General features: G+C 41.2%; 1 protein-coding gene across 18 annotated transcripts in view; it reads right to left on the reverse strand.

Annotated features, from left to right (window-relative positions):
• Positions 1-15,176, reverse strand: part of LOC128624196 (muscleblind-like protein 1) — a 115,719-nt gene that overhangs the window by 86,926 nt on the left and 13,617 nt on the right. For 7 of the 18 annotated variants that reach the window (XR_008388733.1, XR_008388732.1, XM_053651647.1 and 4 more), the window contains exon 1: positions 11,889-12,292. The exons of 1 other annotated variant lie outside the window; for it this stretch is intronic. The gene's annotated coding sequence lies outside the window, so the exon portion shown is untranslated. Of the gene's footprint in view, positions 1-11,888; positions 12,293-12,492; positions 13,070-15,176 lie in introns of those variants that run through there. 10 more of the 18 variants (XM_053651650.1, XM_053651649.1, XM_053651652.1 and 7 more) reach the window with 8 other exon arrangements.

Genomic DNA, 15,176 nt, shown 5'->3' on the forward strand with positions numbered 1-15,176 from the left:
CTGAAGCTGATTAAGATTCAGAGCGGATATTTCAGAAACCCCAGCTGAGAAGCAACAAAATTATAGTGTGTTGACAAGGAACATTAATAAGAGGCACTGAAAAAAAAGGCACATTAATAAAATGTCTGAATTTAACGGGTCATCAATAAGAGTCTGAATGCAAATGAATTATGAATGAGATCATTCCATATGGCCAAAGGCGTAGAGATATTATAGCACCCCGTCCCACTCTGTGCATGGGAATGACTAATAAAGGCAGATCACGTGAAAACAGCATTACACGTTCACTCACTCTAGCACTTTATTTCAATAGCAACGTGTTCAACACATCTGCAGGTGTTTAACATGCAATTTGTATGCTTTTTAAAGTGGGCCACTCAAAACCAGGATCCACAAATTGATACACAGATTTGCACAATTTCCCACTTAAGAGCAGTTCTGATTTGATATTGTGTTTAATGTAACCAATCGGCGAGATATAACTGGTGTTAATTGTACATTCAAAGAACAGTGAGTCACAGATCATTGAATGCCTTAAAATCTTCTTCCAAATTTTGAAAAATAAACATTCATTAGCATTTATTATGTTTACTAGGTGTTGTCTGGTTTGCAAACCCACCAACGGTGCTCTTGTTGCATGCAAGGCAGCATGAGTCTCTTCTTTCACACACACACACGCGCGCGCGCGTGCAGACGCGCGCGCACACAAAACACTGTTTACTTCAGGGTGTTCTAAACGCCAGTCATGAGACACATAAAACAGACACACACACAAACACACGCGCGCACACGCACACACACACACACACACAGTCAACAGGCATCTGGTTTCATTTGTTAAAGGCCTATAATTGATAGTGTGCAAATCACATGGGCCGTTTCACCTCGGCCAAGTCACATTCTTCAAGAAGGATGGAGAAGATTAACCCTTTTAAACTGTAATAAACGCAGCAAACTTTGTGACATCTGATTTCATTCTCTTCATTTGTTTAACTCAGGGCCTTTGAGGGAACCTCCGAGTTGCTTTAGCATGTTGATTTTCTACTGCCAGTTGCACAAATCGAACGCAGGTTTGATCTGAATTCAAGGTTGTAAAGTCCATATGTTCAGAGGAGTGATCCCATCCCAAAATGATCCCATGGCACTGTTAAATTCTCAGATCTGATTGGTCAGATGCTTGATTGATTGATTGATTTTCTGTAACAGTTTACATCTCATGCTTCCCTCCTTTACCTCATGGTTCCGATAGCAATGAACACCATGTGGTCATGTTCTATTCTTGTCATTGGTTTGTTGGCTGATTGTGTTCACCTGTTCTGTGCACAGTTCTGATTAGTTTGTCTATTTAAACTCTTGTTGAGTTAGTTACTGATTATTGTTACCCTTATTTAACTTGACGTGGCCTGCCTGTCACCTCACGTGAATAAGGGCAGATGTTGCACCTATTAGGGGGTAAGTGTGCATTTTAATTTATTTCTTAAGACTACATTTGAACTATGATTCTTTGTGTTTTTATTTAATTATTTATTTTTTTCTCACCATAGACTTAGACAACAGAGCTAACTTTTCTACTGTTGCAATTTTGAATCGAACGTCAGCCTTTTCCCAGAATTCCATGCTATATATGAGCAAAAACAGACTGAAGTGTGGCATTCGTGGAAACATGACTCCATCCGCCCCCTTATACTACTTGTTCTCTTTGAATCCCTACGCCACACGCAAAGAAAACGGCAAATAAATGCATTTATGTAGCACTCACACCTCCGTCTGCCACTGCCAGAAAGAAAGACAGTTGGGGGGGGGGGGGGGGGGGGGAAGAAAGGGAGAAAGATGAAGGATCAGAGGAGACGGATGGCAGCGCTCTGCCTGCCGCCATCTTTTCACCTCAAATGACTCTTAGGCAAGCAGAAGCCAAGCTGCTGTTCCAACCACAACGACTGACCTTTGGAATGCAAACAAACCCAACTGCAACTAATCAAAAAAGAAACGATCTGGTCCAAATAATTATCACAAGAAAACCTCAACTACTGTACTGTTGCATTTCACCCCCACCCCCCATCCAGCTCTCGTCTCATGGATGATCCATGGCTTTATGTTTTATTACCGTTGAGGGCTTTTTTTTTTTTTTTTTTTTTTTTGGTTTTTTTGGAAAGCTAAGAAACTAGGAGGACTCATTTCATGCTGAGCAAAACAAGCTGGAGAACTCGAGCTTGTCCTTAATCATTCCTCCAGGATATAAACAAAAGCATATTTTCCCATAGATGCTTTAATCATAGATTATCTGGATGAATTGTAAAATCTACTGGATCAACAACAAAAAAAAAGCGTTTTTCTGAAACCTCTCATAGAAATGAGCTCACCCGCTGCTCTGTGATCAGATTTCTGGTGGTTTGGATGGACTCTTGGCAGTAGCAACGTCATATCACACCACATTTCATTTGAGCTTTTATTTATTTATTAATTTATGTATTTATTTTACAAATATTTTTTTTTCTTCACCATTTTAGCCATAGCAAATTTCCATTTCTCTATCGTTCAACAGTTGCCAGTCCAAAAGGATGAAATCTAATCAGTGCTTCCTTTAAGACATATTAAGTCACCTCACCTTTTCATATGAGTCACTAGAGAAAGTTAATAGTCTCCTTTGTATACAGGAGCTAACGAAGTCAAGGCTACCTGGCTAAGTGGAAAGGCAGTAAAGCATTCAAATTCGTACCATTTGTAGTTCACAAATTTGACTCGTTTGACCATCGCATGCAAAACGAGGTTCTTTGGATAGTGGAGCATTCTTATAACAGCACAGTGCTGTTGAATACTCAGTTATGATTAGTCGGGAAGTGTTGATTAATTTTCTCTAACAGCAGCTCTGACAGTATTTCCAGTTGCATATTTCATATTAATGTACGTTTGCTGTTATGTGTTACCTTTCTATAGTAACAACTAACATAGGGACTTGTATAGTAGACACTCTAATTTGCTGTAGGAAAAGTTGGAAAAATGGAACTGTTGGTTTAACATTTATGGAAGGAGTGTCCAGTGTGAGTGCTTTGTAGCATTTACATTACATTTACGGAATTTGGCAGACGCCCTTATACAGACTGCCTTACATTTATCTCATTTATACAGCCAAGTGTTAAGGCCCCAGCAGTGGCAGTGCTGGGATTTGAACTGACAACTTTCCAATCAGAAATCCAATGTTTTATCCGCTGAGCTGCCAACACCACCTGAACCCTGGTGAAGGAATGACTGTTTATAGCTGTCATAACCTAAGTGATAAAAGGATCTAACTTGTTTTGTGGATGTTCCACAACAGTAAATGTAACAATTAATGGATAAAAGTACAATGTGTCATTCTTTAATAAATGAAAACCGTAACGGTTGGCTTAATAAAATAATAAGATGTGGTATTACACCCCCCCGTCATTCATTATTTTCATATAACAGCATGCCCATATAAGCATTCCTTAGCTTTTTAAAGGAGTTTTACTTGGAACCTTCTCTGATAGAGAACCACTCCGCTGTAGGGTTTTACATCGAAAATTTCTGAGTTCGTCCAAAGCAATAACTACAACCATTAATCCTGTGCCTCATTATTAACCGTAATTATTTGCGTATATTTAAATTAGAGTTCTTATTAACGTACAATCATGAGACCGTGTTGTGTGAGCTAAACTATTTCTGGACCAGTGATGGGCATTAAATGATGCCAGCTGCCTTGCCAGGCAGGATCGAATGTCCTGCAGTGATGAGTCAGTGAGTGCAAACGAGTCAGAGGTCAGAGATTGCAGCAGGTTAAAGCACACGCTCTCCTGGCCTCGAATTACAAAGTGCCGCTTACTTCTGCGACAGTAAAAAAAAAAAAAAAAAAGTGAGGAAAGAGGTGGGATGTGGAGGAGAATTGAAGAGTAACAAAGGGAAGACAGAATGAGCCAGAGACCATCAGATGAACTGAATCAGATAGAGGAGTAGAAGGAGACGGATCAGAACAAAGAAAGCAGATACAAAACAAGTGAGGATGGAAGATTGAAGATGGGATTGGAACGAGGATGGTGCAATTTCAATTTCCCCTCCTCGTCCTTTTCACCTTCCATCACAACTCAATCTGTGAATCGTTTTATTTTTGTATGAATCATGCACAGTGCAAGGTCTATTTTAATGACTGTAATAAATAGTAATAACGTCTTAATAACACATCCTGGCATCTTTCTTTTCTTTGATCCTAGTAGTGTTTCATAAATCTGAGAACTTACTTTAGTAAAGCTCAGCCCCTGTATCATTCCCTGAGTTACGTTGTGTTCAGAAAGTCCTGGAATGTATTTGTTATTCATAAATCATCCTGCCACTGCCAACTGAAGGTACGCCGTGTCCCAGTAATCTGTCCATATGAGCAGACTGAACAGGACGAGACAGCCATCTCTCAAAAGTTTTACAATCACACTCAAAAAGTACTTTTCGCACAGCTTATATCCTGTAGTTAGCTCATTAACTAGCTAGCATTAGTAGTGAAGATAATGTTTACATTCCTCATTCTTGTATAAATCTTGTTTCAAGTTGAATAATTTAGTTACAGTTACATTTATAAAGCGCTTTTCTAAACACTCAAAGTGTTTACATAGAATGGGGGGGGGGGGAATCATTGTAGTCACTGAATAACAGGCATAAATAAATAATTATTTAAAAAAAGCTGTGATAACATCCTCTCAGAAATCCTGCCAGGTTACCTCACTTGTATTAGGAAGATACTGTAAACATTTATGGATATGACTTTAAATCATCTTAAAAATCCTGTCAGGTTAGCTCATTTTAGCTAGATAACTAGCATATTTAAATAAGCATTATGACCACTTGTAATATATAAATTAAAATCCTTTCAGGATTTTAATTGATCTATTATGCATATTTATATATTATCTATAATATATTTCATGTGTAATATATTTTATTATGTTAGAAAGCTTGCTAGCATTAGCAATGAAGATTCTGAACATTCATGAAATCCTCTTTCTTTAAAAAAAATAAATAAAAAATCCTCTTTCTCGACTTAACATCCCCTTAGAAATCCTGCCACGCTTATGCAAGAAGTATGACAGAATGAAGGAATATGACTTTAAATCCTCTCAGAAATCTTGTCAGATTAGCTCATGCTAACTAACTAGCTTGCGTTAACAGAAAGAAATATGCTACAATCGTTAGCAGTGAGTATAAACATTGTGACTCAAAATCCTTTTGGAAAAGCTGTCAGTGATCTAGCTAGCTAGCTTTAGCATGAAATATGATACAGCTAATACATATGACATTAAAACCTCTTAGAAATCCTGTTTAGCTAGCTCATGTCAGTTAGATAACTAGCATTATTGGTGAGCATTATGAACATCTGAGATATATATAAATTGAAATACCTCAGAAATCCTCTCATGCTAGCTCATGTTAGCTAGCTAGCCTAGATTAGCAGCAAGGAATATGCTAAAAGTTGAAATCCTGTCATTTTGGTTTGTTAATGTGTTTTGAACTTATATATGGGCTCACAGACAGGGTTAGCATTCATACCTTTTGCTTGTGATCTTATTCAGGTGGAATTGAATGAAATCCAACCACACTTTTTTTTTTTTTTTCTTCTCAAATCCTCCCCATGCATTTCTCATGAGATCAGGATTAGCCAAAATACCTCATCGTGATAGTTTTGCATATGACTATGCATTTTCCCAAGTGGAAAGAACACAAAGAAAATGGCTTCATTCCTTACGGATGGGATGGGGTTTCGATCTGCAGGTGCCACAAAAACCCCTCTGCAAGGTCGTTACCATCACGAAAGCTTCACAGTGAGAGCCCAGATGGCACAAGCAGTGCATCAGGTGTGCAAAATGAATAGGAATATAATCATAAAGTCAATGATTAGCAAGTCTGCACACAGCTGTGTGCAGAAGTTCGATTTGTACCTCAGTTTTCGGCACTAAATGAACAAACGCTATAAGGTGAAGCAGATTTAGAGTGTCTCCATTTCCCTGGCAAGGTATTCAATTGGAAAGGCAGTAATCCTTGTCCGTGAAAGTGTTCTTACTTCTCGTGTCGTTTTTCACTGTGTTCATCGGAATCTGGCGGATGCCGAGTGTTAGAAATATGCTGAGACAGCCAGGTTGATGATGACGGTGATCTAAAGTCTTTTGGTTATATCTATTGCAAAAGGTATCATGTGTCAGAACACTGGGTCTTAGAAAGGATTGTAAAATGGAGAAGGCTGATTAGTAAGAGTGCTTTGTAATCCATAAGTAACATCTAATCTTCAAGTGAATGCAGCTGTAGAGCGAGACGCGATTACTCGTTAGACATGAAGCTAGAATCTGGTCTCGTCTTACACATAATGAGAAAAGCAACGACGCAACATTTGAAGGGCAAACAGGAAGCATGATGCAGCAAAAGCTAGCCAACCGACAGCACTGGGGTCATCCTGTATGTCATTGTCTCAATGACATATGAAAGGTTACAATCTCTGCTGTAAGTGCATCGATGCAGATCTGAGCAATAATTTTAAACGCAAGGTGTCCTTTACTGGTAACACATTACTGAAGGGAAGTGTTCATAGCGCTACATAAGACCTGCGTAAATCATTCATGACAACAGATTGCTTATTACAACTGCCATCAGCCACCATAATGACTGGGGTTGTCAAATTTCTTTATACATACAGTAGACACCAGAAGCTGGGGTCAGAGCGCAGGGTCAGCCATGATACGGCACCCCTGGAGCAGAGAGGGTTAAGGGCCTTGCTCAAGGGCCCAACAGTGGCAGCTTGGCAGTGCTGGGGCTTGAACCCCGTACCTTCCGAGCAGTAACTCAGAGCCCCAACCACTAAGCCACCACTGCCCCACTGTCAGGCCACTGGTGTCAAATGGTGTCAAGCCAAACTCACAACCAAACTCCTGCTAATATAGGGGCTGAGAAAATATAGTTGACTCAGTGTCATGGCATGAAGTTGTCATAACTTTACATAAAAAGGTTATAAATGGTCAAAGCAAACTCAATTCTCTATAAGGGGCAAAAACGATCCGTAACTCTGTCATAAGTATTTAAAATGGTCACATTATAAACATTTTGTGACTTTGATATACGCAAAGTCCGTTTTCATGACAGTCCTTATAACATGTTACGTCGACACAAATCTATGTCACTTATAGGCATATAAAGATTGATACAAAGATAGAATCTTAATGACAGCTGACATTTGTTGTAATAAGCCTTCATACAGGGTTATGCATGTTTGTTAGTTGTCATGAGTCTTATGACTGGGTTTGTCAAATTTGATGTCATATCAACTAAGTTTGTCTTATGACACTTTATGACACTCATATTCCACAATCTTAACAACTGGCTTTGTACTGCAGTGCACTTCGAATAATGTTAGTAGTGTCAAGCCAAACTCACAACCAAACTCCTGCTAATATAGGGGCTGAGAAAATATAGTTGACTCAGTGTCATGTCGTGTCATGAAGTTGTCATAACTTTACATAAAAAGGTTATAAATGGTCACAGTCATGACAGTCATAACACAAATTTATACCACTTCAGTCTGCCGAACATGGTTATGCATGTTTGTTAGTTGTCATAAGTCTTATGTAGCACTATTTAGCACCACTGTTATATATATTAAGCGTTACCTTTTTAGCGTTCTTACACGTAGGACACACTTTGAATGAAACTAAATGCAGCTGTATTTACTCTTAATATAAATATCCCTTTGGATGTATGAACAGAGAAATGTTGTGGCCATTTTAATTCGCGCTTTTAGTTTTACGAGACAAGTTTGCAAATTGGACACAGATTCAATCTGTCAAGCCACAAATTCAAGCAAACCTATGCTAATGAGATTTACCAGCCAGACTGCACCTGTGAATACGACATAATCTGCAATAAAGCACATCACTGAGTATGTAATAAGGCTATAACATTAACAAAAAACAAACAACAACAACAACAACAACAACAGGCCAAAAAGAAAAAAAAAAGATCTGTAGGTAAACCACTCGCAATAATAATAAGATAGTGGTTTATTGGTAAAGATTGATCACACCTTGGGGCAATTTAGCACATCAATTCCACCTACGAGAATGGTTTTTGGGAGATAGGAGGAAACCAGAGAACCCTGAGGAAACCCACCGTGGACATGGGGAAAACATGTGAAGTTACACCCAGACAATAACTTGACCTCAGGATTGAACCAGGGACCCTGGAGCTGTGAGGTGGCACCACTAGGTTTCAAGACGTCAATCCTTTCTATCTATTCTCCTCAAATCTGCCCTTATTTCCTTATACACACTGAAAAACTCAGCTTCAGTGGGCTGTTGATCTCACGATTGCAAATTCTTATTGAAAAAGTTAGGAAGGTTATGATTAGGGTTTTAGAGTTGGGATTAGCATGCGTACATTTTCTTATAACGTCATTTAATACAGATGAAATCAGTTGGTTTATATTTCTCATGAGATCACGTTTGACTCGAAATCAACTCGGAGCTGAAATCTCTCAAGAGGGACTCTCGGTGAAAATAAAACGCGGACGTAGAAATATGAACGTAAGGATAATTTTTAGCATATTTAGCTTATCTGGAGTGTCCGAGTCCTTCTGTGTGTATGGCGTGCAAAAGGTCGTCCTCATCTGCACGGGTTTAGACTTAAAATAGACGAGTAAGACAGACTGCGTTTATTGATCTATTTATTTGCGATATTCCTGCACTCTTCGTTTATGGTGTTTGGATTGCGTGTGGGTGTTTGTGCCGATTTTCTCCCCTGTAATTGGTATATTTGTGCGTGTTCAGCTCTCAGTGTGTAGGCTGGGTGCATGCGAGTGTGCGAGGGCGTGTTTGTGCTGAACGCCCACTGCACAATGTGAGCCGAGCTCCCACACTGAGATGGCCGTCTGCTCTAATGAAGTGGAAGTGAGAATGCTTATTTAGAAGTGGCAGCAAAATGGCTAATTGAGTGTGGCAGTGTGTGTAAGTGACCTGATCCACCCTTTGAGCTCAGCATGGACACGTTACACCACTGTCTTCAGATCAGCTGTTCCTTCTGCTTTTAACAATGATTAATATCTGCGTTAACAGGGATTATAATGAGGCAAAACTGATCCGGGTTTAGCATGGTGGTCAACGTTAGTGATTGCGATGCGATTGGAAAACTGTTTGAGAGTCTTTACTGATTTTAAATTTGATAAATAGGCCATTTGATGCGGATCTCATGAAACGCATGTACCACTGCATTTGATTTCAAGTTAAATGAACTTTAAAACCTGCAAGTGTTTTGCTCATTTTTATTGTGGCCTAATAATAAACAGATTTGAAAGATTTCCATCCATCCATCCATCTTGTATACCGCTTAATCCTTTTCAGGGTCACGGGGAAACCTGGAGACTATCCCAGGGAGCATTGGGCACAAGGCGGGGTACACCCTGGACAGGGTGCCAGTCCCTCGCAGGGCACAAACACATACACACTCACACACCCATTCATACACTACGGACACTTTAGACATGCCAATCAGCCTACCATGCATGTCTTTGGACTGGGGGAGGAAACCGGAGTACCCAATATTTTAAAAAATAAAAAATTTGGTGAAATTTTTTGTATTGAAAATTTATGGAAAGAGTCTCAAGGGGCTTAAGTTTAAGCACATTTGACTCGCACCTCCGGGGTCAGGGGTTCGATTCCCACATCTACCCTGTATGCGTGCGAGTTTGCATGTTCGCCCCATGCTTCAGGGGTTTCTCTTAAATTGCCCATAGTGTGTGAGTGTGTGTGTGATTGTGCCCTGCGATGGGTTGGCACCCTGTCCACGGTGTACCCCGCCTTGTGCCCCAAGTCCTCTGGGATAGGCTCCAGGCTCCCCGTGACCTTCGTAGAGTAACACGGATAGACAGTAGTCTCTAATATCAGTGCTTTGTACCAGTCAAATATCAAACAGTAAGTTTTCTGCTACTTTGCGTTTTTTGGTTTCTCAGCTACAACAAGCTACAAGAATTTTTCTTGTCTTATTTACTTATTCACTTCAACAGAAAGTGAGGGAACAACAACTATAATAGCTATAATAATCTTTCTTTCTTTCTTTGGGACACCTATGGTGCAGTACATGGCACTGTTTCACATGCATCACAAGTCACAAGACCCACCCACATGATGGGAGACACTCACTCACACACACACACTCACACACACACACACACACACACACACTGTAAACGGGGACTACTGCATGAGCTGCGTTCACAAAGCAGGAACTGTCTCTTTATACAAAGGCAAGACTACCTCCTCTTTTAGCTGTAAGGAGGAGTGTGTGATTTCATTTTGTGCTCTGTCTGTGTTGGTGGCGTGTATGCGTGCGTGTCCACACGCGGACAAAGCCCCTACTCATAACTGAAACGGACGGACCGAGGCAGCACACACTGACTCCAGTGTGTCACTGGGGAGAAGTGGACTGATGATGCAGCTCATGTGAAATGTGCTCCGTTAGCTTTACTGGGTAGGGGAAGGTGGTGGCGGCGGTGGTGGTGTTGGTGGTGGTGGTGGTGGGGGGGGGGGGGGATGGAGTTGGTGAGGGGTAAGGGGTGGCAGTTGAGAGACGTGTACAGCGTGCGATAGAGACATTTTCTCATGTAGGAACTTTATCTTAATGATAGATCGGTGGAGAGAAGCTTCTAGAAAGCAGGAACCCGATCATGTGGTGTGGTAATTCATTATGACCAGGACAAGAATAAAAAAAAAAGAAAGACAAGAAGATGATGAAGCATAGGAGTAAATAATATACGAATTCTGAACTGCCTGATGATGTCATCTGTCAGGACTTTTGGCAGGGCTGACTGTTGTGTGTGTGTGTGTGTGTATATGTGTGTGTGTGTGTGTGTCTCGGAATGCCTCCCTGACACCATAATCTCTCCAAATTACAGACTCCACGTGCCACCCGCAAAGGAGTCGTTTAACCCTCACACTCTAATGAACGCTCCCCCTTACACACACACACACTCACTCATCTGCATTCCAGAGCGAACTCTTCTCTTCGCTGAAGAGACAGAATGGATGTTCCTGAATTCCACAATCCTGACACGAGAACATAGACAGCAACGTGTTTCGGATAAACCGGATAAAGTCAGCTTCGACTTCGGACACTTCGATAACGTTCTCGCCGTCCTAACCCGGGACTCATCGTGTCTCGCTTTACATCGTCTCGCTGTCCCCAATCACGCCGCTGTCTCAGACTCACGGCTCTCCGTACATCTTGCACTCATTGCTAGCTCTACGATAACCATGGAACGTTTGACCGACATGTCACATGAGAACAACTCAATAACCACAAATATGAAAAAAGGTCCAAGTTTCCCGAACGTTATCCTCTTTATTACGAAGTGATCTCCATCCTTCATGCGGTCACGGAGTGCGAGGTATATGGAGCGGGGCTCAGATCTCACACCACACCACACCACAACACACACAAATTTCAGCCAGACTGGTGCAGACGGCAGTAGGAACTCAGAGGGTTTAATCATTTCCTGAGGGCAGCTCCAGTATAAACATCTGGAGTCGGGTCATCATAACCGCACGTCCAAGGACACACAACGTGAACGAGCTAACGTGGACCCCAAACAGTTTTCCAGTTGTAAACACTCTGCGACGAACACTGATTTCGAATGCTGAAGTTGACAAATTATCAATCAAACCTTCTGCTGCAGAGCTACGAGCAGAGCATATGCGCAGTTCCCTGCATCAACAAACCCCCTCCCACACACACATACATACACAGACACACACACACACACATATATATATATATATACATATACACACACACATATATAAATATATATACACACACACAGAGCTTCCCAACACACAACAAGAGCAAGTACTTACTCCGCTCCAGTACGGACTCCACTGACTGCTGCAAAGGGAGCAAGTGAACGCTTCACACTCCTCTCTCACACTGCCTCTCTACTGCTCTCTCTCTCTCTCTCTCTCTCTCTCTCTCTGGACTCTACCGTGCTGAGATAGAGCGTGCGCCATAAAAGGCAGCCCAGCTAAACATGTCACATGTAATTTATCCACGGCAGGCGGCAGAGCTTCACCTTTCCGAGTGTGTGTTTGGAGAGAACGGAGTTCCTGCGAAACTTCAGCTCTTGCAACCGGGTATCTGTATGTGTATGTGGGAGTGTGTGTGTGTGTGTGTGTGTGTGCGAGAGTGTGGGTGTGTGTGAGCTGTCTAGACCAAGCATGCCAATTACAACACAGTCCTAACAGTGTGTGACTCTTTTCCCTCCCTAGAGAGAATGCAGTGTGAATTGAGTGCCATGAATAGAAATGGTTACACACACACACACACACACACACACACACACAGAGATCACACATGGTCTGATATGTCTCATTTATGCATGGAATATACACACATGCATACACACACACACATACACTTAAACCATATTCCTCACATTCCTCAGACAGACAGAAAGAGTCTTACCTCACATCACTGAGCAGCATGTGTGAGCGAACGGGATGAGCGTGTGTGTGTGTGTGTGTGTATGTGTGTGTGCGTGTGTGTGTGTGTGAGAGAGAGAGAGAGTGTGAGAGAGAGAGCGTGTGTTCAGACACAGGCGGACGGGATGGGCAGAGTTGCTGGAGCTGAGAGGCTCATTGTTCTGACCAGCAGTGTGTGTGTGTGTGTGTGTGTGTGTGTGTGTGTGTGTGTGTGTGTGAGTGGTATGTGTCACACTCCGAACGTTCTCCCCATCTAGAGACCTATACTCTCCCATACACACACACACACAAAACCTCTCTGTTTCTCTCTCTAGTGCGGTCGTTCCCTCTGTGAAACACACATGCACACACCATACACACTCCTGCCTGTGGCTCTGCGTCGGAGTCCCTCCCGCCACTCACAGCCAAGGCTCCACCCCTCAACCATCCCACCAGGAAGAGACAGAGAGAGAGAGAGATAGAGAAAGAGAGAGAGAGAGAGAGAGAGGGAGAGAGATGAGGGAAAAGGCCGTGAGAGGTAAGGAGGAATGGAGCATGCAAACACAGCTGGTGAAAAAAAAAATAAAAATTTTGATCGAAGAACTCCTTCATTTATTTTTAAAAATGTTTGTTGTTTTGTTAAACTTTGAAAAATCGAGAAAAGGGTTTTGAGAGAGAGAAAAAAAATATATTTAATATGTAATAAATGTGTAATAAGACTCTAAAACAGATACACTGGAGAGAATCAAGACACAGAAACATCTTTTTTTCTTTCTTTTTTTTTTACAGTGGGTGTTCTTTTTATGGAAATGTCTTAATATGCAGGAAAAATTTATTTTCATTTAGAATAAAGTCAATTATAATACTGTATGTGTAAATAAATAAATAAATAAATAAAAAGGTCCAAATTCAATATATATTGTCAAGCAGAATTACTGTGATGACCTTGAAGTTTATTATTTTTCTATAACATCAAGTAACAAAGTTTGCACTTTTAATTTATTGTTGTTGTTATTTATTTATTTATTTATTTATTTATTTTTTAAAGCTACTTTCAATCAATTTATAGTTCCATTAAATGTTATGGAACGTCCGCAAAACGGTTCGATGACACCGTAACGTGCAGGTTAAAGCTTTACCTCTCTGACACTGGAGACTCCTTTCATCAAAGTTAAATAATGCTGCGTTCAACTGACGATCGTAACTTGACCTCCGATTATAGAAAAAAAAACTACACTGTAAAACTGGATAGTTCATTTAACTCAAAAAATTTAAGGAAACTAATTACCTCAAAATTTTTAAGTTGATAAATCAAATTCTTTAAGCCAAGAATATGTACGAATACGTAAGAATGAATAAGCATAAGAATACGCCCCTCAACTCGGAATTCCTACTCAGGAGCTCGATACGGTCTCCTCAACCCCGAATTCAGTGAGTGATGTTAAATCAACATGGCTACTCAGAGCATCAACAGTAAAAACTTCTTTACTTTAAAAAAGAAAACTTTTAAATGAGTTATGCTGTATATACTAATATCCATCCATCCATCTTCTATACCGCTTATCCTTTTTCAGGGTCAGGGTCACTGGATAGGCTCCCTGGAGCCTATCCCAGGGAGCATGGGGCACAAGGCGGGGTACACCCTGGACAGGGTGCCAATCCATCACAGCTCCATCACACACACTCACACACTACGGACACTTTGGACATGCCAATCAGCCTACCATGTAAATCCATGTCTTTGGACTGGGGGAGGAAACCGGAGTACCCGGAGGAAACCCCTGCAGCACGGGGAGAAACATGCAAACTCCACACACACAGGGCCACGGGGGGAATCGAACCCCCAACCCTGCAGGGGGTGAAGAGGTGTGAGGCGGACGTGCTAACCACTAAGCCACCGTGCGCCCTATGTTAATATCTGTTTTAGGTAAATCAACATACAAACACATTTGCGTGTTAAATCCAAAACTGTGACTAGACTGTGTGCTGTTTTAGACAAGGAAAGTTAGCTGAGTTAGCGTTCGAGCTTGTTAGATGTCCGTGTTTTTTTTTTCTCCCTACTTTGTTGTTCAAATGTACGGAGGTCGAAAATGACATAAATCCTTCCGGGGGAATTCTCCATAAAATACACAATTCTGGAGGTCCTACTCTCTCAGTGCTTGTAATTATCCCACAGAAATAATATCGCACTTTCTAGACATTCCTTTCGACTAGACATTTCTCTCACAAATGCATCAAAGGACAATCCCTACTTGACAACGCTCTACTTTCATCCGTGGACATCAAACGTTTATAAACAGAGACGGATTAAGAGGCTTGAAATACGTTCACGATACGCGAGCAGAAAAACACCATCCCGCTATTGTTGTTTTAAGACTAGCAGAACTTTGTTTAAAAGTGAACTACTACGATTCACGAGTAAAGCCACTGACGATCTAAAGCTTTCCGAACAAATTCCTGTAGTTTCTCAGATCCTCTCATGGCATGTTTGCTATTCCTGGAGCTATTAAAGCGCTCCAGCTGTTTATTTCTTCAAATGTCGCCCTGGAGTATACATGGACTCATCACATGACCTGACTGGAACGGACCATTTTTGGACAGTTAGATCAGAAACTTCTTCTTCGAATACCACCATCTCATTCGACACTTCACATACCGTTCCTCACTGAGACTTACAAGCCTCTAGAG

This window comes from Ictalurus furcatus, chromosome 20 (genome assembly GCF_023375685.1).
Source record: "Ictalurus furcatus strain D&B chromosome 20, Billie_1.0, whole genome shotgun sequence".
Classification (NCBI taxonomy): Eukaryota; Metazoa; Chordata; class Actinopteri; order Siluriformes; family Ictaluridae; genus Ictalurus; species Ictalurus furcatus.